This window comes from Prionailurus bengalensis, chromosome C2, assembly GCF_016509475.1.
Source record: "Prionailurus bengalensis isolate Pbe53 chromosome C2, Fcat_Pben_1.1_paternal_pri, whole genome shotgun sequence".
In the NCBI taxonomy this organism is placed as follows: domain Eukaryota; kingdom Metazoa; phylum Chordata; class Mammalia; order Carnivora; family Felidae; genus Prionailurus; species Prionailurus bengalensis.
This window is the reverse complement of record NC_057350.1, coordinates 93437045-93460164: the sequence shown is the minus strand read 5'-3', so window position 1 is coordinate 93460164 and position 23120 is coordinate 93437045. Positions and strand designations below refer to the sequence as shown.

The 23120-nt window shown below is 36.0% G+C and overlaps 1 protein-coding gene across 3 annotated transcripts in view; it reads left to right on the top strand.

Annotated features, from left to right (window-relative positions):
- NLGN1 (neuroligin 1) overlaps nucleotides 1-23120 on the top strand; it is an 843034-nt gene that overhangs the window by 190471 nt on the left and 629443 nt on the right. The window lies entirely within an intron of this gene.

Genomic DNA, 23120 nt, shown 5'->3' with positions numbered 1-23120 from the left:
TTCTTCACTGTTACATCCCTAGTACTCACAAGGGATTAAATAAATATTCACTGAAAACATAAACAGCCTTAAGACACAATGCACTTTGTTGGAGAGAACCTTCATCTCCTACCATCTGCATTTATTTGAGTAATACTACACCTGCTATCGTTTCTCACCAGACATAGCAGGTAAGAATATATTCTATTCCTCTCTGCTCTGCAATCACTGTTTGTTTATGGCTCCCAGAATGAAGAAAATTTCGAAGCCAACATCAGAGTCCTTAACTAAGAAATAACAGTGTTCAGTGGCTCAGTGTCTGACAGATATAACCTGGACTCTGTTGCAAGGGCCCTTGGGGCCGAGTGGCTGCCAACAGCCGAGGCTCTTGGCTCTCTGCCTGTGCACGTTACTGCCAGCCTTATTGCCTTTGCACTGAATTTATATTTTAATACAGGACGCCAACAACGCATTTGTGTAATAGAAGCACAGAGAATGATTTCCCTTTTCCAGGCCAGAAGCTTCATTTTCCCTTCCCACCCTCTAATTTAATTTCCTTTTCCTCTTACCTAACCCCAATTTCCCCCCTGCTACAAATATATCTTCTCTTATAATTATTTTACTTTCTTTGTCCTTGTTATACCATCTACCTCTATGATAAAATTTCTTGCCAGTGTTTCTAAGGCATGTCATTTGAGGTTACTAAACAGGCAGAATCTGGGTACTAAAGGATCTAAGAAAAGGTCTAACTGGATTTGTTTAAGGGATTTTCTATATAGCATGAAATAGTTCCTTCAATGCTCTGTGCTTATGATTTAGCCTTTAGTTGTCTCAAATTGCCATTAACATGTGCATGCATCCAGAAGGTTGTTTTGTTATTTTCTTCTTTTATTAGATATTAGCAACTGCCAGCTTTCCCAGAAAATCCAGAAATCACATTATAAAGTGGGGCACATGAGAGAATGAGACCTTATTGTATATATAACACCATAGGCAGAGCTTGTGAAATATGGTTGGTGCCCAATAATTGGTTGATAAATGAAGGAACATTTTGAGCATGACAGATAATGGGCAGCTTAGATTCCTAAGCTACATGGAGAGGCCATTGGCTTTTGTAGTGGACAGTGGAGGCTGGATCCTGGACAGTTCAGGGTGGAGAGGTGTAGTAAGAGCATTACAGATTTATAATCTCTTAATTTAGTTGTAAGAGACAAATCCGGCAGTCACATAGACTAGATCTGTGTCTCCAAACACATTGCGTAGCTGATGGAGAAGAGAATGTTAGATTCCTGGCAGGGCTGGCTTCACGGGAGGGCGATCTGTGCAGTCATATTGATCCCTGTGCTGAGAAAGGCTCCATACTTAGTTAAATGTTCCACTGTCACCATCTTGAAATTCATATTTATTTTTGAACAAGGGATCCTACATTTTCATTTGGCACTGGGCCCCACAAGTTACACAGCCAGTTCTGCTTCCTTGTTTCACTGGCATTTCCCCCATGCTTCATACCCACTGATGTTCATACAATTCTGAGAGATAGTAAAACAGAAACCCTCTGTGCATGTTGGAAAGTTCGATTAAAACTCTCAGCTAAACACTAAGAACATTTGTGTTTGTACCCTTGCAGTCTCATTCACATTTAAGGGGAACAAAAGGGACCACATGGTAACTTGGGGAAACAAAAGGTCTGTTTTTCTCTTATTCCTATTTTTATGTATTTGTTCATTGTCTCACAAAATGGTTATTGAGTATCCACTATGTCCTAGAGACTGTATTAAACACTAGGAAAAAAACAACTAAACGTGGTGTTTACCCACAAGGGGCATTTAAGGAATAATAAAAAAAAATTATTCTTATTATTGTAGCTACCTACTGTACCTATACTGTACAGTATAATATCTATCAAGGACTAGCCATTGTTTTAAGGGTTTTATATACTAGCTCACTTAATCCCTGTGATTAATCCTCCCACAAATGCCCTGTGAAATTATTACTATTAATATCCTTACTTTACTGATGAGAAATGTGATGCACAGATAGGTCACATAAACTCTACAGGTTCCAGAGCTAGAAAGTGACACAGCCAGGATTTAAAACCAAGTAGCTTAACTTTGTTGACTTAGTGCCCTTAGCCACTAAGTGCAACAAATGTTAGAGGTGCTATGAGGGAAGGAGGCAAAGTTATGCATGGTAGGAGGCTGCCCAAAGGAAGGAATTACCAGCTCTGTTTTGGAGGGGGCTGGTGAGGAAGGTTTTGTCAAATTCATCTTGCTTGAAATGGTCTGTGAAGCATGAGGAAGTGGCCCATCCACTGAGGAAGAGAATGTACTGGGATGAGGTGGGAGGGGCTGGGATAGGTAGATAGCAGAGAAGTAAGCCTGGAGTTCTAGGCAGCAACCAGATGTTGTGTCTAAGGAGCTTGAAGGTATTATATAGGGATGGCAAGTCATTAAAATTTTTAAACAAAGACTTGACATGATCAGATAATAATTATAGAACACTCTCTACAACATTGTAAATGATAGAATCCAAGGATAAAAACTCACAGTAGAGACAAGTAGAAGATTATGGCAATGGTGTGTCAGTGAACCTGAGGGACTTCGCAAAGACAATGGTTGGAGAGTAGAAAGGAGGAAATGAAGGATAAGCGATATTTTTTTGGCAGCTCAATGGGATTGGGGTATTGGCTGGTTGTCAGGAGGGCTGAAGAAGGGATGGAGCCTAGGATGGCTCACTGCCCGGTGCCTCCCTTCTTGACCTACTGCTCTCACTTTCCCTTGAACAAGCCTTCTTTAACATAACTTCTTCACCAGGACTCAAGAAGGGAGGAAAGTATAGAGAGTAAGTTAGAGTAAAAAAATGAAGTCCGAGAACGGGAAAGTGTCCATTGCAGAGGAGAGAGAGAGAAGGGGGAGAAAATCCAGAAAACAAATGGAAGGACTAGATGGAATACTGAACAGTTTTTTAATCTCTCATGTGACAGATTAAGGTAAACTCTTGAAAATAATGCCACATATATGTATTTATTTTACTGAGTCATCTTCTAAAAATGGAACTTGATGAAAAGATAAGTATGTCAGAACAAGACAGAGACAGGTGACAAGGATGTGTGGCAATGAGGCAGAGGAAAGAGTCGTAACTCTGTAACCTACCTTTGATTGGGGCAGGCTTGAAAATGAGAAGGAAGACATACATAGACAGCAAATCACAAACTGTCAACTGGAAAGAAAGCAAAATCATCTATCAAAATGTAAATTGGTAAAAAGAACAGACAGGTGTATAATTTATGTAGATTTGTATTAATGACTAAACAAATGAACCTAATTTTTCAGAACACTAATAACTCAGAAAATACATGTTGATTGAATTCAACATGTATTTTTGAAGTGTTTACTGTGTGGCATGCTTCATGCTAGGTATTGGAATACAAATCCAGCCTGTGCACATTAGTAACACACACAGACATACACACACTGAACTCAGTACTTAACATGTAGCATGAAAGCAAATTATAAATAACCAAATATATGTACTATAAGACCAGAGAGGTCATTAGGGGAATGAAATGTTATAAGTCTTCATAAAAATACAGGAACTCATTAAGATGGGTGTGAATCAGCAAAGTTTCCTAAAAGAGGTAATAGTCTGGATCAGCTTTGAAGGATTGGAAGACTCTCAGCAGGTAGGGGTATGAGAGCTTTTGTCTAGGGTGGAAACTAATTCGATTGTAGGAAAGAAAACTAGAAGGAGGTAATGGCCTTATAGTTCATATGGAAAGTGGTTGACAATGGCAATACAAAGATGATGGACTGGGGAGACATTTCAAAGCAGAATTAGCAGAATTGGAAACTGATGGCAAAAACACAGACATCAATGCACATTAATTTCATTAATTTCATCAATACACACACACACACACACACACACACACACACACACACACAAATGCTCTGAAAAAAAAAATCCTACATTCATTTCTTACCAAAGAGGAGAAAAAAGGTGATGCATCTTCTGTGCAAAAATTTCTCTATTACTGTCATTTCTGAGCTGTGCATAGTTCTAGATTTCCAAAAGAGAAATGAGTAGGGTACATAATACTTCTCTCAGGAAAAGGCCACCCACTGCCATAGTGTGTGAGTATAATTCTCACTGACAAGCCAAGATTGAAGGATGTATATAAGGCCAATTGCACAGACTCAGTGTGTTTTTCCAGCTATTTAACTCTTCACATCAAGTGCTGTGTTTATTTGCATGGAAGTGGAATGGACCCAAAGAACTAGAAAGCAGCAAAGCTACATACCTTGCTGTGAGAAGTACAGATGGGACTGGAGAGACTTTTACTTGAGACTTATACACCTAGATCATTAAAACCACATAAACCTCAGAGAAAGACTGAGAATATGGAATGTGCGACATCAAGTAGAAAATTGTCTAAAGCAATGGCAAGAACATCTGGCAAGATCAGAGCATGATAGAATGCGCAAATTGCTTTTTGATGCTGACCTGCTGGAAGAAGAGAAATAGTTCCAGGCAAAAGAGAGGTAAAAATATCAAACTCATTTTGAGATTTTAGAGAAACAAAAGTTTACCTGGAGTGATCATGGGGATCACTTTTCTTCTTATGATTCAAATAGGCAAAGTACTTATTTAGGGAATTTCTGAAAAATAAAAAAGAGAACAAAGTTACTAACTGACCCAATTAGTAAACACAGCAAGTTGCCATATTTCCTGCCCAATAACAGATGCAAGCCTTAGGGGAGCTGCACACTGCCTTCCAGATCATTGAACAAATGACTTCTTCAGTGCACTAATTATGCTGAAAGAGTTAAAAGAGCTTCTAACTGCATTCTACACCCAAGGGAGTGTTGAGTCCCAGGGAAGCTAAGCTAAATGAAGAACTACACTAGGCTATTCCTGAAGCTTAAAATGCCAGCATCCTATCTCATCACTATTCTACAGCAACATATGATATTTATTCCTCACAGTCTACCTTGTTAGCCATGTCCCTGTTGGTGGCCTGCCTCTAACATGACTTCCACATAAAACCTCAGTGAAGGTTAACATTGGTGAAGGTTGAATGCTTCTTGTGTATTCTGTCCTTAAAGTGCTTTGGCATGGAAGTCCACAATACTGAGTGGATGTTGGCAGCAGGGGTGACAATTGGCCTGTGTCATCAAGAAGCTTAGTCTGATGAGAAAGGAAGTTGGGCAGGTTACATATATAATGTAAATGTAAAGGAATATGATAATTTTCATAAAAGACAAAAAAAAACACAGAGTCTTTGGAGGGTTAAAGGAGAGAGGGATGATACCTAATCATGAATGTGTTTTTGATGAGTTTAGAGAGTAGACAACCAGAAAATGATAGGATTGAAAGTGACTCGAAATAATGCAGACTTGTGATGGATAGATATGGAAGGAGAGATCTGTTCTCTCAGGAAGAGAGAACAGCATGGGCAAAGGGAGGCGTGAAGATGGGAAAGAACAAAGATGTGACTGTCACATGGGTGGAGTTGGGCTGGGAAAGAAGTAATAAGTATCAGGAAGAAAAGATTGATTGGGACTTTTGTGAAGGACTTTGAATGCTCGTGTTAGGATTTAACATTTAATTTGGTAGGCAAAGGAGAGCCAGCAGATGTTTGTGCATAAGAGAGTGACATGATTAAAACTGTTTTAGGAAGATTAGTTTGGCAGTTGTCTTTGGTTAGATGGATATTGCAAGGGGCTGGTGCTTGGAAAAAAAGTTAATAGACTTTTACAATTGTGTCATCTGACAAGAAGTTGATCACTAATTTAAAAAATCTTATAAATATTTCAATTTTCCTAACGTGCCACTGATATCTATTTAAAAGGCTCCAAAGATTTGGCAATAAGGAGTATTACTAGCTTCCTTCTTCCTTCCTTCCTTCCTTCCTTCCTTCCTTCCTTCCTTCCTTCCTTCCTTCCTTCCTTCCTTCCTTCCCTTTTCTTTCTTTCTTTCTTTCTTTCTTTCTTTCTTTCTTTCTTTCTTTCTTTCTTTCTTTCTTTTGTTCTTTCTTTCTTTCTTTTGTTCTTTCTTTTTTTATTCTTTCTTTCTTTTGTTCTTTCTTTTGTTCTTTCTTTTCTTTCCTTCTTTCTCTCTTTCTCTCTCCCTCCTTCCCTTTCTCTTCTCCCCTCCCCCTTCTTCCTTCCCTTCCTTCCTTCCTTCCTTCCTTCCTTCCTTCCTTCCTTCCTCCTTCCCTTCTTTCTTTCTTTCTAAGAAAAGAAAAAAAAAGTATGCCAGAAGCACCAGTATGTAAGGTTAAAAGGGGAGATGTGCTGGATTCTCTGGCTTTCTGTCAGTATATCAGCTCAGGATAGAATGCTGGACACAGGGCTTCCTGGTCTGGCTCTGTCGTTGCATTGCTGCGTGACCTTGAGCAAGTCACACCTCTTTGGGTCTCAGTTTTCACTTGTGTGAAATGAGAGTTCAGGCTCCATGACATCTAGAGTCATTTCCATCTTTCACATTTTCAGAGTCTTTATAGGAACAAAGTGAATTGCAATGGATAAAAGGGTTAATGTCCGTCTTCGTTTTCTTCTGCCTATTTCACTGACTTCCCAAGAATCCTAGTAAGGAGGAGGAGTTGAAGATTTCAGTTCATGCATGAATTTAACTTAGCATGAGCTCAATTCATTTGTTGCAACAGTTTAAATACCATCTTTAATGTTTTCTTGTCATGATACTCTTGCTGTTTTTCCTTGTTTCCAAGAAGTTAAACTTTTGCTGATGCCTGCTTCCATGTCTTTACAACGAATTAGGATGCATTTTCTTCTTTATATTTAAGAAGACTCGGAATACCAGTTTAAATAAATTAGTCATAATGTAATATTGGTATATCTTAGTTTCATAGGGAATAATTTAAGTCAGCTAGATGTGCTTTGTAATACTTTAAAAATACGAATACAAGACAGCTAGGGACCAAATGCAGTAAGAACAAACAGAAACTATTTCAATCAGTGGGTTAATTAATTAATTAAATGAATTATAATAGAATGTAGAGAGTATTAAGGAACCAGTGGTTGTGTTTCCAAGACTAATTTATAGCTCATAAGTTGTCTGATTGTTCTTAACTAAGATGATAAGGTTTATAATTCTTTCTGATATTCTATTCACTTTGTCAATTTGTATTTTTTTTTCCGGGGGCTTCCATATAGTTTTATAAAAGGCTTATGAGGACAGCATGATCAATATATTCCAGTGAGAATTTTAATGTTTATTTATTTATTTTGAGAGACAGAATGCAAGCAGGGGAGGGACAGAGAGAGAGTCCAAAGCAGGAGCCACGCTCAGCTTGGAGCCAATGTGGGGTAAATCTCATGAACCATGGGATCATGACCTGAACTGAAATTAAGAGTCAGATGCTTAACCCACTAAGCCATCCAGGTGCCACCCCCCCACCCCCCCTCCCACCCCCAGTGAGAATCTTCTTGAGCTCTACAGTAATTGTTAGAGATTTCATACATGTCAATTTGGTCAGACAGGTGTAGAGAATGGGTGAGCCAAATATTCTTGACTGTACCCACTTACCATTTGCCTGATTCTAATTAGAGAGACATTAACTCTTTCTGGATTTACTCTATTATGTCTACACAGCCTTTAGCAGAGTTTGAGTCATCAGAAGACTGAGACTACCACTGTTAAAAGTACCACTCCCCCACTTTTTTTTTAATTTTGCAGAAAAATGGAAAGATTAACTGGAATGGTAAAGAATTTGGGTAAAAGAATGACATTATATAGATTAGGAAAAATATCCTTGATGTGGGTTTTAGAGATAAGCTAATGTGGACCATTTTCTGAGAGGGTGGACACGCTTTTTGTGATTATAGATACTGGAAAGAATATGCCTACATATTCACGCCCCACCCTAACTCCCATGCTTCATGCTCAGCACAGACTCTAACATGGGGCTCGATCTCATGACCCTCAGATCATTACCCTGAGATCATGATGTGAGCCTAAATCAATAGTCAGACACTTAGTTGACTGAGCCACCCAGGCACCCCGATAAAAGAAATCTTTTTAAGAGGTCCATAGATACAAATCAGATGACTTTTACCAGAGTTACTAGTGTGAAAAACTCAGTACAAAATTAAAATAAACCTACTGTTAGGACTCTGACTTGGTCAAAATATAAAAGATGATAGAAACATCTTTGAAATTTAGCATGATTAATTTTTCTTGTAGCTAGGAAATACAGCTTTGGTAATTGAATTTATATTAGCTTTATATCAACAATACATTCAAATGTATGAAATCTCATCTCTGTTTATAGCCTGTAGGTTAGTGCTAATAGAACTTTCTGCAGCCATAGAAATACTCTAAATCTGCTCTGACTGATATGGTAGCCACTAGCTACATGTGGCTATTAAACACTCAAGACATGGCTAATGTGACTGAGAAACTATTTAATTTTGTTTAACTTTTATTAGTATAAATTAAATTTTAAGCAGCTACCTTTCATTAGTTGTTACCATTTATGGCAGTGCAACTAGAGAATGAATATTAGTATCACCAGAGGAAAGATAAAAATCATCTACGATTTTCTAATATGAGTAAAACTTAGTCTCCATATTGTGATAATTTTTGAATTTAGAAGATAGTAGCTAATTTTTTATAAGAAATGAACTTGTTCAAATACATTGTGTCAAGTATGATTATTTTTAATTTCATGGATTTTTTTTATAACACTCTCAAATTTAACTAGGTCTTTGCAAAAATTTTTTGAAAACAATTAATTAATTAATTCTCAGTTTTTCAAAATTAAAACAAAAGTAATTCAGAACAATTTATTACATTAAGGATTATTTAATATATAACAAGTGTTCTTGCTAATATTTTCTAAGAGATCTATGGAGTTAAGAACATTTTGTTTGTTTCTGGAACTAATGTATACAATATTTTCCACCCCACCCCCCCCCCGCCCCAGCTATTTTAGAATTCATCTCTCACAAATGACTTAATCATTAAGAAATATTTTTATTAGCTGTTTTTTGACAATCAGCTTACAAACTTGTCATGCAGTTTGTTTTTAGAGGTTTTGAATTGACTATTATAACCACTGACTTTTCAACTCAATTTCTAAGACTGTGCTTATGATTCATAATCTATTCTTTATTTTTAAAAACTAGCTATTGCCAAAAATAGTAAAACTATCCCAGTGGGAAAGAAAGGTATATTTCCCTTTGGACCTCTTGAAAGTCACTGACTGGAAAACAAAAACATTTCCGTAATACTGGCTCACGAGTAAACTGACGTCATCAAAAGTTTTATCTTCTTTCTCTTTCTTTCTTTATTCTCATCTCCTATGGTTTTAAGTTGAACACATTATATAGAGGCATTTGCAATTTGTGATTTTCTAACATATTAACCTCAGAGTGAAAATATTTATTATTTGCATATTGCATCATCTCACTTAGTACTGGGTTTTTTGTTTGTAGCAAATGGGTTCATTCTAGCTCTTGGTATGAAATTACCTCCTTTTAGGTCATTATTTTTTCATTCATGATTTTCTTGATAGCAACTGAGTTTTTCCTAATCTTTAGGAAGATACATGTCACTTATTTTGCATACTTTTTTCTCACAAAGACTCATGCTTTAAGTTATTCAAGCAAATGTAAAGGCTCTACATTTCATCCAGGTGAGACTTTTTCTTTCTAATTTCTTGTTTTCTGTTCAGCAAAAGAAATCATCCCTGAAAATCTGTATGCATTACCTGAAGTCTGCTGTCTTTTTGTGAGGCTTTTGTTGATGCTGTACTTGATTCCAGTATTTGTCCATTGAACCTCTCTCTTTTCTCTGTTTTTTTCTCTTTTATGTGAATGCTTGTTTCTCTTCCTGACAGATAGTGCTTTCACTTTCTATCATTTGCATGAAGAATTAGGCAGTGTAAAAGTTATTACCTATGTGAGCCTGGCCTTCTGGGGTGAACAAGCTTCCTGGAGCCTCACCGTCATCTGCAAGGGCTTGGATTCCTCACCTCTGGGATGACCTTGCTCCATAACACGTTCTTTGTAGTAGAGACTGTTTTCTGTTCCTGTATATAGATATGAGAATGTCATTTGTCATTACCCTTAAGGTAAGCCACTCAGGTGGGGAAACACACACACACACACACACACACACACAACCTCTCTCATTCTGTGATTATTACTGATTTTTTTTATGCCAGAAACTCATGTGAAAATGTCTTAGGTTTTACCTTATAGCAATAGTCACTGAGCATCCAAACTGCTCTGAGCAATCTATTAGTCTTGTGATTGGTTAGAAATGAAGAAATCTATGCAAGTGTGCACATAAAGAAAATTCAAGTTTTAATAAAAATTCTGTCAATATGTAGAACTCTGTATAGTTTTTGTCTAATAAAATTGGGAAGACTCTTAAGAGATATATTAAGCTACATCTTCATTTTTTAGGAAAATAACTTGTTTGGGGCCCGATGTAACTTTAAAATTTTGTCCTGAAAAAGCTGAATGTAATATTTTAATTGCTTACTCAATGAGGTCAAAGCACTTTGTGGAGCAGTATATAAATAACTATTTTTACTGTATAAGCAATATTAGGATTTCTATTATAATCCTTTATTTTTAATTTGATCACAACAGTGAGGGACATACCTGTATTTAGAATATCTTGTTGCTTTTTTATTTTTAATAAGTCTTCTAAACAGAAGGATTTAATTATTTCTTTGTGTATGTGCTTGGACCATATTCCCAGACTGGGGTTGATCCAATGTTAATTAGGTTGGCAAACACCATCTCTGTGTTCCTAAAAATGAGACTTTCAGACTAGCAAAATGATCAATAGACAATTATATTTTTTTAAAAAATTTTTTTTTAAACGTTTATTTATTTTTGGGACAGAGAGAGACAGAGCATGAACGGGCGAGGGGCAGAGAGAGAGGGAGACACAGAATCGGAAACAGGCTCCAGGCTCCGAGCCATCAGCCCAGAGCCCGACGCGGGGCTCGAACTCACGGACCGTGAGATCGTGACCTGGCTGATGTCGGACGCTCAACCGACTGCGCCACCCAGGCGCCCCTAGACAATTATATTTTAATTAAGAAATACTTCTCAAATTTAAAAGAAATATTCTTTATTCAAAGACATAGCTTTAGTTATCATTAAAAAGGAAAATAATAATTTAGGTTCAAAGGAAGAGCCGTGTAACAATAGGTTATAAAACATCCAGTGAAAGGTTGTTTGAAACTTGGGAATCCTTAGATAAAGGGCATTTTAGCAAATTGTATATCAAATTTCTATGAGACAATGCCCTTTGAATCATATACGCGTAACTAATCCCTTATCTCCAACTCCTTCACATCTTGTTTAATATTGCTGGTTTAAACATCTGTACCTTCATTGCTTAGAAAAAAAGTCTTGACTGGGTTAAAATAGTGAAGAAATCAATCTCCATTTCAGACTTTATCAGACTTGTATAATTATAGCTTAAAAAAGCTTGAACACTCAATCAATTCTTTTTCTAACCTTTATAGAAAAGTTTTTTTAATACTGCATACCAAAAATTTAGAACTTAAAAAATGTTGAAGGTTAAAGAAGGCAGGAGTTATTTGAGAATGATTTTCTTTTTTATAGACAAAGAAAAAGAGAAAAAAATGTATGACTTTAGAGTAAACTATGTTTCTCAGTTATGAAACCTGCCTGGGAAAGTGAACAAAGGCACAGCCAGTCAATTGTGATTGGGAAACAAAGCTATTTTGGAAGGTATCACAAAATCTACACAGACAAGGAGAAAAGTATTTTCACTGAAGCACTTAAATGACTGATATGCTGTCCAAAGTATGAGGAAGATTTCCAAGGCACAAAGTTAATGTTTTTAAGTAATAAATATGAAGTTCTAGAATCCCTAACTGAAATTATTCATACTCTTACCTGATTTTCTTCGATTTAGGAGTAAGTCTACTATATGTAAGAAGATAGAAACCAAAGGCCATTTCAAAATAAAGCTGAATATAATCTAAAAATTAAAAAAAAATAAAACATGATTAAAGTATGTGTGAATTGGCAGTGTTCTGCATTTCCCTCCAAATCAAGTGGTCAAGTATATTCCTTTCAGGTAGATCCTACTGACCCTTATAATTAGATTCCGTCCTCCGTCTTTCCCCTTTAACATAATTTCTATTTAATAGTATCATCTTTTAGAATTCCTTCTCTTCCAGAGAAGGAAGCTCAGTCCTTTGTGGGGTCTCTTATCTCTTCAAGGACATCTCTTACTAGGCACGAGTAATGTAATGTCTATCTTAAGTAAAGTAATGTCTATCTTAATGTAGAACAATATTCTTCTGACATGCCTTGCTTAAATTTTTTTCAAGTGCCATGAGCCTGTTGACTTTGTTACCCCAATTATGCAACATTGTATGCAAATACTAAAGTATTGGACTTTGGAAAAGGAGACTCTTGTAATGAAACTTGAGCGGTGTGCTAAGGGAGAGGTGGTTTGGTGGAAGTTAGTTTAGACGGAGACCCTCAAAGAAAATTCCAAGATGAGAGCCAATAGTTAAGGTGCTTTCTCAGGACATGAAGATGTGGTATTACAAGTTGGCCTTCCTAGTGATATTCCAGATCGGTAATCGTATAGGTAGTTGTAGATTTAAATGTTTGGAGAGAGACAAGTTCATTCTCAAAGTGCTTATTTTAAGTCAAATGTGTGGTTCAAATCGTTATTATTGGCAACTATCTATATTAAATTGTCACCGAGTAAGACATAGTCTGTTAAGTAAACAAGTAGAGGATTCTGACATGTGGAGAATATAGATTTCTTGTTTTGAGAAAGATTGGTTATGATACTATCGGTCCATCCTTTGTATGTGTAGATTAAGAAAAAAAATGAAGTCTTAATTTTCCTTTTTCCCCCCTTATTTATTTTGGGGCTTAACTTTCCTTTATTCTTGAAGAACCAAAAACAACAAAAGACTTTGTGCTTGACATATACATACTTGTGTGTTAATGTGCATGCATGTGTGTGTATGTGTGGGGGGTGTCAGTGTATGAATTTATGGATATATGTGAGAAAGAAGGAAACGCTACCAGGAACAAGGGTTTCAGTTTTACCTTTGTACTTGTTGGTTTTGATCCTGAGTAATTTTTGAAGTGTATAGTATCATTTGACAACTCAGTAAGAATACATATTTGTAGTTACCTATAAGTATGGTAACAAGAGGAAATCCAGTCTAACTAGGAGTAAAATCTCTGGAATGACAGCTATTTACTTGAAGCTTTTTTCCAACATGCATTCAGAATAGGTGAAAATAGGTTTCCATTTCACAAATTTCTGGTCATTGTTTTTATTTCATTATGTATTAAAGTTAAGTTGTGGCACAAAAGCCTTAAAATCATGTTTTTGTAATTTACAATTTCAAGATGGAGTTTAAAATGTTCTTTATTTGATAATAAACTTTAATATTTTTCTCCTTTCTTAAGCCTACAAAACTTGATCCAGGAGCAGATTTTTTTTACAGCTGGTTTATAAACTCCTGGAAAATGGTGTTTATAATGGAAATACTGCCATAACTTTAAATCTAGCAGTGCTACGAGGCAGCCTTCAAGCTTCATGATATTCTGATAACGTAGAAGTTAGTTTTCAGATGCATCTGCAATGTCTATCTTGAGCATTTCAGATGTAGGAAATGAACTGTCTTACTTTTAGAGAAAAAAAAGAGACAAACAAACAAACATATTCATTTTATCGAGGTCAGCATCTGTGGAAATGGGTTTATTATGCTATACATATCACTTAATGCTTCTTGAATTTTGTTAGATATTTTGGTTATAGCATGGGGCTTCCCAGCTGGTGGTTGTGAAAACATTTGTTCTGCTTCATTTTATCCCCAGAATTTCTGGGAAACAAAGGTCTGAAATTCTTAGGAGTAAAGAATGTCATCTTGCTTCTTTTTCAAAAATTTGGTATATCCCAGTCTTGTGGAAAATGCTTGAAGTCATCATGAGCTTATTTTATCTGAAGAGATCCTTTTGTTGATGGTCTATATATACACACACAAAGAATTGCCATAAACTGTAGCCGAGAAAAATGACCTTTTTTACTTTTAGTTCTGTCATTTGTGCTTCATGTTTAGGTGAAGGCCAGAGAAGTCAGTCAGTCAATTATTAGATTCTTGAATACAAGCTGGGTGCTTGAATATTTGGATGCCCTGCCTCAAGCAGGTGGGATTTTCTTATCAGCTGACTAGGCTTCCACCATCCAGTCTTTCTCTCTTGAGATTAAGAGCCAGGGAAAACAGCCCCAGACACTTGTTTCTCTAACACTATCGGTTCCTGGTACACGGACAGGATTTTAGATAACCACACAGGGTTTGTCTTGAGGGCTGGTTTCTGTAGTTGTTGCTTCTATAGCAAGAGTGGGATGAGAATACTTTTGTACTGCTCCCAGAGCATTATGAGTCTAATTTGCTTCAAGAAAATTTTTTCAGTGGCCAAAGTTTGTAGTTTGCTCTTAAAATACATTTGACTTTTGATACCGTGAAATCTTTGTTATGTGAAAGAGATTTGGGGGAATGAAGATCTGAGAAATGGGGGGTCAGATCACAGAAAAGCTTTTAGGATACTTTAAGGATTTTGGCTTTTATTATGTTTGAGATGAAGAATCTCGGAAGGGCTGTGCTCCAAGGATTGACATGAACTGATTTTGCTGGCTCCGTTCAATCTGTTCTTAACACGACAGCCGCAGTTGGTATCTTAAAATGACATCTTAACAAGACTGGTTATTTTATCATCCTTTCATAGACTCCAGTTAAAAACCCTTCTGTAGTGTTCATTTGGTCTTCATACAATATACTCATGGTTTGGCTCTGCCGACTTTTCTACCTTTATCTGGTTTCCACACTCACCTGTGCTAATTGGACTACAGTCACTTTGTCCTTAATGCACTCTTCCCTAATTTCCTGCGTTGTTTGCTCTTGGTCACATATATATGCCCTTCATATCATTAAGTGACAAGATGGGTGTCTATAATTAATCTGATAGGAAATGGGACATTTTGTAAGTTCCTGAAAAGAGGAACTTTGTAGCCCAGGAGCTTACACACTGAGGGAACCTCAGACGTATGTAATTCAAGCCATTCACCATAGCATTCAAAAATGGCAGCATGGGTTCTATGTGGGCACCTTCAGTGACAGGCAGGGAAACTGCCACCTATAAAGGAAGCCCAGTCCACTGAGCTCTTAGAAACAGCTTTTGTGAGAAAAGGATTTCTGGTGAAGTCTTTTAGATGAAGAAAATTAGACTTCTAAGGCCAACAACAAAAAGAAACTTTCTGATTCTCATCTTATAATTCTCATTTAGCAGTACAGTATTCAAAAGAGAATATATTGGGCTGTATTTTTTTTCTCATAGCCCTTTCTGATCCCCCATAGCTTGTTAAACCTCTTATGCATAATCCACTTATATTAGCTTAAACTCAAAACAACACTGCAAGGCATTGTACTGTTGCCCATTTTAATAGAATTTTGAGATGGTGTGATAAATGACAACTTGTTTAAGTAATTCCTTACTAGAATAAAGACAATCTACTCAAGGCTTTATCTGCCAATAAAGGTAACCTTGCCTAAATCCATATTTTTAATTAAAAATATCATGGGCTTAAAATTTTTTCAAATCAGTAAAGAAATACATGTACTTTGTTTCTTAAAAAAGCAAGCAATACAGTGTTGGGTAAAACAACAAGTAAAATTCCTATTGACTACTTTAATCTCACTAGATAATTCATTGACAGTATATATGAAAAATATGGTTAAAAACAACAAAAAATAAAGTTTAACAAAATGCCCATATCTCTTGTAAAAGAAATGAATAATAAAATCTCCTCTTCCATTGTTCCCAATCTCATCCCACAGATATGATCACTGTGAACAAATTCATAATCCTAAGTATATTTACATATGTTACTATGACTTATGTAATATGCTTTCACATACATATTTCAAATATCTAACATATGAATATATAATTTACTCTTTTACAAAATGGGGTAACATAATAGATGTTATTTAGCAGTTTGCTTTTTTTAAATTAACAATAAATGATAGATTGTTTTCCACATTAGTAATGCATACTTTTTAATATTTTTACTAATTTTTAATACATATTTTTTTAAATTTTTTTTCAACGTTTATTTATTTTTGGGACAGAGAGAGACAGAGCATGAATGGGGGAGGGGCAGAGAGAGAGGGAGACACAGAATCGGAAACAGGCTCCAGGCTCTGAGCCATCAGCCCAGAGCCTGACGCGGGGCTCGAACTCACGGACCGCGAGATCGTGACCTGGCTGAAGTCGGACGCTTAACCGACTGCGCCACCCAGGCACCCCTAATTTTTAATACATATTTAAGAGGAGGAGTGCACCACGGTTAATTTAATGATCCTGTATTTTTTGTTTGTTTGTTTGTTTATTTTGAGAGAGGTGGGGGAGGGACATAGAGAGGGAGAGAGAATCTGAAGCAGACTATGCTGCCAGCACAGAGCCCAGTGTGGGTCTCTCGAACTGTGAGGTCATGACCTGAGCTGAAATCAAGAGTCAGACGCTTAACTGACTGAGCCACCTTGGAGCACCCCCCAAATTTTTTAAATGCATGCTGAGTATTATTTTAAGTAGTGTGTTTATAATTCAGCTTATTTACTATTGTTAACAAGAACTATGCTTTAGGAAGATTGTTCTATAATTGGCATGCAGGAAGAATTGGAACTGAGAAAGTAGGTGTGCAAGAAGAGCGGTAAGATATTTTTTATCCTTGTGATGATCCCAATGTGAGATGTAGAGAGATAGAGCAGGATTGGGCAGAGGAGGGGCTGACACTGAGAGATGGAGGAAGCAGAGTCAGGGAAGGAGCTCTTAAGATGGCAATAGAGCATTCAAGCGGACATGGAGGAGACAAGAAGGCAATGGTTTGCTACATAATGCAGGAATGTTATTGTTACACATGGATACATTAACTTAATTTTGGATCTCCTCTAAAATATAACATTAAAAAAATTTTTTTTTGCATTTTATTTATTTTTGAGAGAGAGAGAGAGAGAGAGAGAGAGACAGAGCACAAGTAGGGGAGAGGCAGAGAGAGAGGGAGACACAGAAGCATTCACCACAGAGCCCGACGTGGGGCTCAAACCCACAAACCCTGAGATCATGACCTGAGCTGAAGTCTGATGCTTAACTGACTGAGCCACCCAGGCGCCCCTAATATATAGCACTCTTAAAAAAATAAGTCATTAATAGTAACATTTTGCTTTGCTTTTTACAGAGTCCATGAACACTTATTTTGCCTAAAAATACTAATAAGTATACAATACCACGAATAATAACAGATATCTATGGGTTATTGTATGTTCCCACCTGCCATTTGCTTTTTATACATATAGAATCCACTCTCTACATCGTCTTGTGAGACAGTCATTGCCGTCCCTATTTTATTTTGTTTATGTAGCTCAGAAGTACTAAGTAATTTAAGTTTATAGGGGTTATTATCTTTGGAGTTACACTGTTTCTGCAGATGAGGACAAGGGAGCTCTGTTTGCTATATCAATTCTCAGTAGTTCTCTAGTAAGTATGAAATAAGGCATAATGGCATAGAAGTAGAGTCTTTGCTCCACTTTGGAATACTGTTATTCCACTATTCTGTTTTGAATTGAAAGTTTGGGTTCATTTTTTCCCCTGCTTTTAGAAGAGGAAAGCAAGCACAAATATCTAGTTTCTTAATTGTATTGCTAACAGGAATATACAATGTTTACCTGAAGAAAATGATTTCAAAAGACACTTTTCTGGAAATGAATGCTCACCAGGCCATTCGAGGAACTGACTAAAATTTGAATTATCTTTCTTTGTTTTGATGTTTCTATATTTGGAAATAATTTTCCTTTATTATCTTAATTTTCTCTCATTACTGTTATTAATTAGAAGACATTTTATATCAATGAAAATCTTGAAATATCATTCATTTTCCCTCAAAATTATTAAAGACTGTGTCTGTGGGGAGTTAAGTTAATTGCATAAAATATTTTTGAAAGGACTGAGTTTTATATTAATAAAAAGAGACTCACATTTCTATTGAATTCTTTTACACTTTAATCTTAATAAATAAGTATGGAAGAAGATAGCAATCAAGAAGAACATTGGACAGGCTCCTGATGTGCAGTTCTAAGCAAAGGAGAACTGTAATTTTCTTACTAGCCTTCCAAAAAGACATCAAGGGTGGCAGTATTTTATTCCCAGCTTCTAAATTATTTTAATTTAGTATTTCACAAATTTCTTACCTTAATTTCTGTGCTTCTACTAAAAAGTAAGAAAAGAACTCAACAATGGTATTTTATCAATTTGTCATTTACTAGAATACAATTAGTTGCTATAAGGGAAAAAATATCATATATGGATTGTCTGTGATCCCCCCTACCTCTGCTGCATTTCTGCAGAGAAGTCACATTTGGTCATTTCTTTTTGGCCCTTCCACCAGTGCCAAAAGAGAAAAGAAAAAGAAGAGGAGAAAATGCTTTATATCAACCACCTTTTCTATTGTATAACTAATAGCACAGTGAAGTGGTTTTCTTACACTTAGGGATAATATAGAGCCCCAGAGGAAAGAGTCAAGGTGCAGGAGTTGAAAAGGTGTGATAAATCCCTCAAGGGCATTATACCCATTTGTATAGATTGAAAAACTGAGGTTCAGAAATTAAATATCTTCCCTACAGTCACAAGTTATCCATGGTATTTCTCTCATTCCTCATCTTTAGTGTATCTTTTTTTTTTTTTTTAACTCTTCACATAGGGATATTCTTAGGTATTTTATAATGAAAAAAAAAAATTAAGCCAAGAGAATTGGGCTCATGGTCTGGAACTTCAAAATATGATTATTATAAACTTTTTGTTCATTCTTGGAACTAGCTGGAAAATAGTTCTATGGGGATTTAATGTTAAATTGATATAACTTTAAAAATGGATGGAAGTTGTTTTCTAGATAACATAGTGACTCTCATTTCTCTCTTGAATTTACACACTACTGAGGCCATTAATAAGCATAATAGGAAAGATTATAATAAACAAAATTAGAAGTCTTAAATAAAGAACTAAGTTGAAAATAACTTCTAGTGAAGAGAGGTCAATAGAGGACATTTGGATGTCTCTTGACAGTGCTGTGCCTAAAGCCGTATAAAAAAAATAAAACCTGAGTTGTTAACTTCATGATGTAAAGAATAAATAGAAATATCGTAAATTCTAGGGAATTTTTTGTCTCCTTATATTAGTCTAATACTGATTAAGATAATTGGGGTTACCTTAATGATAAATTCATAAGAAAATTGTTATCTTGGTTAAACAGGGGACATTGGGTGATATGGAACGCTCTTTATTCCCAAGGAAAAGACTTGGCTGTGTAGGGACTCACCTGTCTCCATCATCTGAAGGTCAAGGAAAATAATAAAAAGACCATTAAAAGACTTTTTAGCATATTATTCATGGAATGATTTGATAACTGTATCTAAGAGTTTATTATAAAATATCTTTGGAAATATGCAGTTTAAAATATTGAAAATCATTTTTGGTTTCCTCCTTTCTCATTTGTTTTGCTATTTTAATACATAAAGAAGACAATGATCATAATAGTCCATAATTGGCCTCTGAATAACAAGAAAATTGAATGACTCACCCTTGGTGTGAATCATATAGAAAACTATTGTTACCACTATTCCTTCATATGTAAGTTTGTTTTATTACTGTAAATGGTGAAAGTAATATTTAAAAATGAGTCTGATAACATTATATTTATTTAAGGCTGTTGATACAATCAAAATTTGACTTTTGTGACCCTTATTGCTTTCATAGGCTGAGATAATTGAATTAAGATTTTGAGATATTGAGATACTGTGACATTATGAAGCATGTCTATTTAGCACAGGTAGGCGTTTGTTCTTTGGTGGCTGAGTTCAGGAAGGTTTCTATGATGCCTTAAAATACAGAATTGAGTTATGGGTGAGAAGACCATGCTATATTAGTATGTAGAACCATGAAAATGGCTTCTTCTGTGCCTAGTCACCATAATATGTGCATAGGGTATAAATCTCAATGGTGTTTCTTCTTCTCTGTGTCTGTGTTTTGGATTTAGTCCTCTGGACCCAGATAAAAATCACCAGAGATGCTGTTTCATTCTTTGCCTTTCAACATTTGCAAGTGGAAAGTTGTGAAACTTTGATGGTAAACCACTTACTGCAGTTGAAGATATATGCTAGTAGGAACATTGATAGATTTCAGCAGAGATATTTGCTTTCTCTACATCCTCCAGAGATCTAAAACTTGAGATATATTATCTAGGATAAAACTCTGGTTTTGTGCCACTTCATGTTCATTAGTACAGTTCTCTCTCTTTCTCTTAAACCAATGAATAGATGGGGAAATTCGTTTGTTAGAATATTTCTTTTATGTAGCCATAAAGTTGAAAAAGCCTAGTTGTGCCTCTGTTTTGATGTTCCAGGCTGAGAAAGTGTAATTGTGTTTGTGAAATGAATTGGGTATGAAATGAGTCTGATGGTTCAGTCAACTTCAGTAGACAGATGTTAATTTTATCCTTTAATAGAAAAAGGTTATGCAGGGGCGCCTGGGTGGCGCAGTCGGTTAAGCGTCCGACTTCAGCCAGGTCACGATCTCGCGGTCCGTGAGTTCAAGCCCCGCGTCGGGCTCTGGGCTGATGGCTCAGAGCCTGGAGCCTGTTTCCGATTCTGTGTCTCCCTCTCTCTCTGCCCCTCCCCCGCTCATGCTCTGTCTCTCTCTGTCCCAAAAATAAATAAACGTTGAAAAAAAAAATAAAAAAAAAAAAAGAAAAAGGTTATGCAAAAATCCTTATAAAATTAAAAGGACAAGTTGCAGGTTTGTGAGCATTATTAATATATATATATATATATATATATATATATATATATGTATGTAAGGAATTTTAAAATAAAATTGGGGATCATATTCTTCTAAATATTTTGTTTTTATGTTTTCACAGTTCTCTCCCATTACCCTCTAAATATGTGATGTTAGGTCTTTTACTCCTCTGCTATTGTTATTTCTCAATTGTAAATTGACAATGACACCTACTACACAATTCATGAGCAATTAGATGATAAAATGTGAGAGAATTTTGATAAAACGTGAGACCGCTTGCATGTAATGAATTATTTTATCAGAGATAGAATCTCCATGAAAGAAATCTTTTTTTTTAATTTTTTTTAATGTTTATTTATTTTTGAGAGAGAGAGTGGGAAAAAGTGTGAGCAGGAGAGGGCCAGAAAGAGGGTGACACAGAATCGGAAGCAAACTCCAGGCTCTGAGCTGTCAGCACAGAGCCTGATGTGGGGCTCGAACCACGAACCATGAGAATGTGACCTCAGCCAAAGTCAGACGCCTAACTGACTGAGCCACCCAGGCGCCCCTAAAGAAATCTTCTTTATGGAAATACTGATTTTTAAAATATGCTTTATAATTTCGGGTTATATCATTTCTCATGTGAGAACACTGTGAGAAGTAACCAGAGCAACTTTGGAGGGAAGAATTTTTTCATGTATTAATTTTCATGTAATAAATACAGGCATTAATTGCTTTCTGAACTGATAGAATATAAATATGTAGTACAGGAAGGTATTGCCACACACTGAAGGAAATATTTCATAAATTGGAGAAATATATTTATAATATTAAAAACTCAAAGAAATGAGAATTTAAGGAAAAGTCCAAACTTAGCCCCATGTTTGGTATCACCCATACTTTTAAATTATACCATGTTCATATTTACTGTTACCAAAGGTGAATTGTTCACATAAAATGAATTATAGCATCTTAGGTTTTTTTGAATAAAGGGAGAGGTTCTTATAAAAATAGAAAAACAAATAGGAACTTTAAAATGAGTAATTATCATGTCTCTATATTATTCCTAGTCTTTTTTGTGACAAACAAGAATACTGAAAGGATCATGAGTGCTATAGGGATGGGGGGGAAGGATTGTTGAGCTTGAAACTTTGGTATAAGATACTTCACCTACTCAGAATTTTATTCATTACATTTGCTTTCTGACTCTAAATGTGAATAGGACAGGACATTAAGAATAAAATATCTAATCAATAAACACTTTTCCTGGCCAGCATGTTCTTTCTGGCCTACTCTAAGTGTTCTTTGTAGTAACCCACATTTAATATTTGATTATTTTTTCATAATTAGATTAGTTTGGACATTTTTAGCAAGAATATTACCTCGGTGATGTTGCTTACCCCTATCAGGAGCAAGTAATGTCAGGGTATCTTATTATTGATAATGCTGTATTTTTGGAGACTTGATTAAGACAATGCTCATTATAGCTCACCACTGAGATATTGGCGACAGACATTGATCCAGCTTGGAAGCTGGTAAACTAGGGCTTGTGAGCCACATCTAGTGTTCTTCCTGTTTTGCTAAATAACATTTAAAAAAAAAATTTATGTTTATTTATTTTTCAGAGAGAGACAGAGCATGAATAGGGGAGGGGTCAGACAGAGAGGGAGACACAGAATCTAAAGCAGGCTCCAGGATCTGAGCTGTCAGCACAGAGCCTGACATGGGGCTCAAACTCACGAACTATGAGATCATGACCTGAGCTGAAGTCAGATGCTTATCTGACTGAGCCACCCAGGTGCCTCAGTAAATAACATTTATTGGAACACCTATGCTCAGTTGTTGACATGTTACCTATTGATATTTTCACACTACAATGGTAGAGTACTTGCAACAGAGACCATATGAACTTCAAAGCCTAAAATATATACTATTTGACCCTTTGCAGAAAAAAAAAAGTGCACCAACCTCTGAGTTAGATGCTTTTAGTGGGTTTAGTGTATTTAAGAATACATTTTTTAAATGTCACGATTTTACTTCTCCTTTGACCCAAATGGAGTCATAAAGACTTGATTTACCTCCTGCCTGAAATAACCAAGAAACAAAACAAAATAACACCAGACAAAGTATATGAAACAAGGAGTTATAAGACCATGTATTTCAGGCAATAAAAACAAAGGAGAGCAATCCCTGAGAACAAGCAAAGTGAATCCTGCAACTGTCCCAGCTTATTGCCTTAAGAGAGTTTCCAGACCATAACATAGG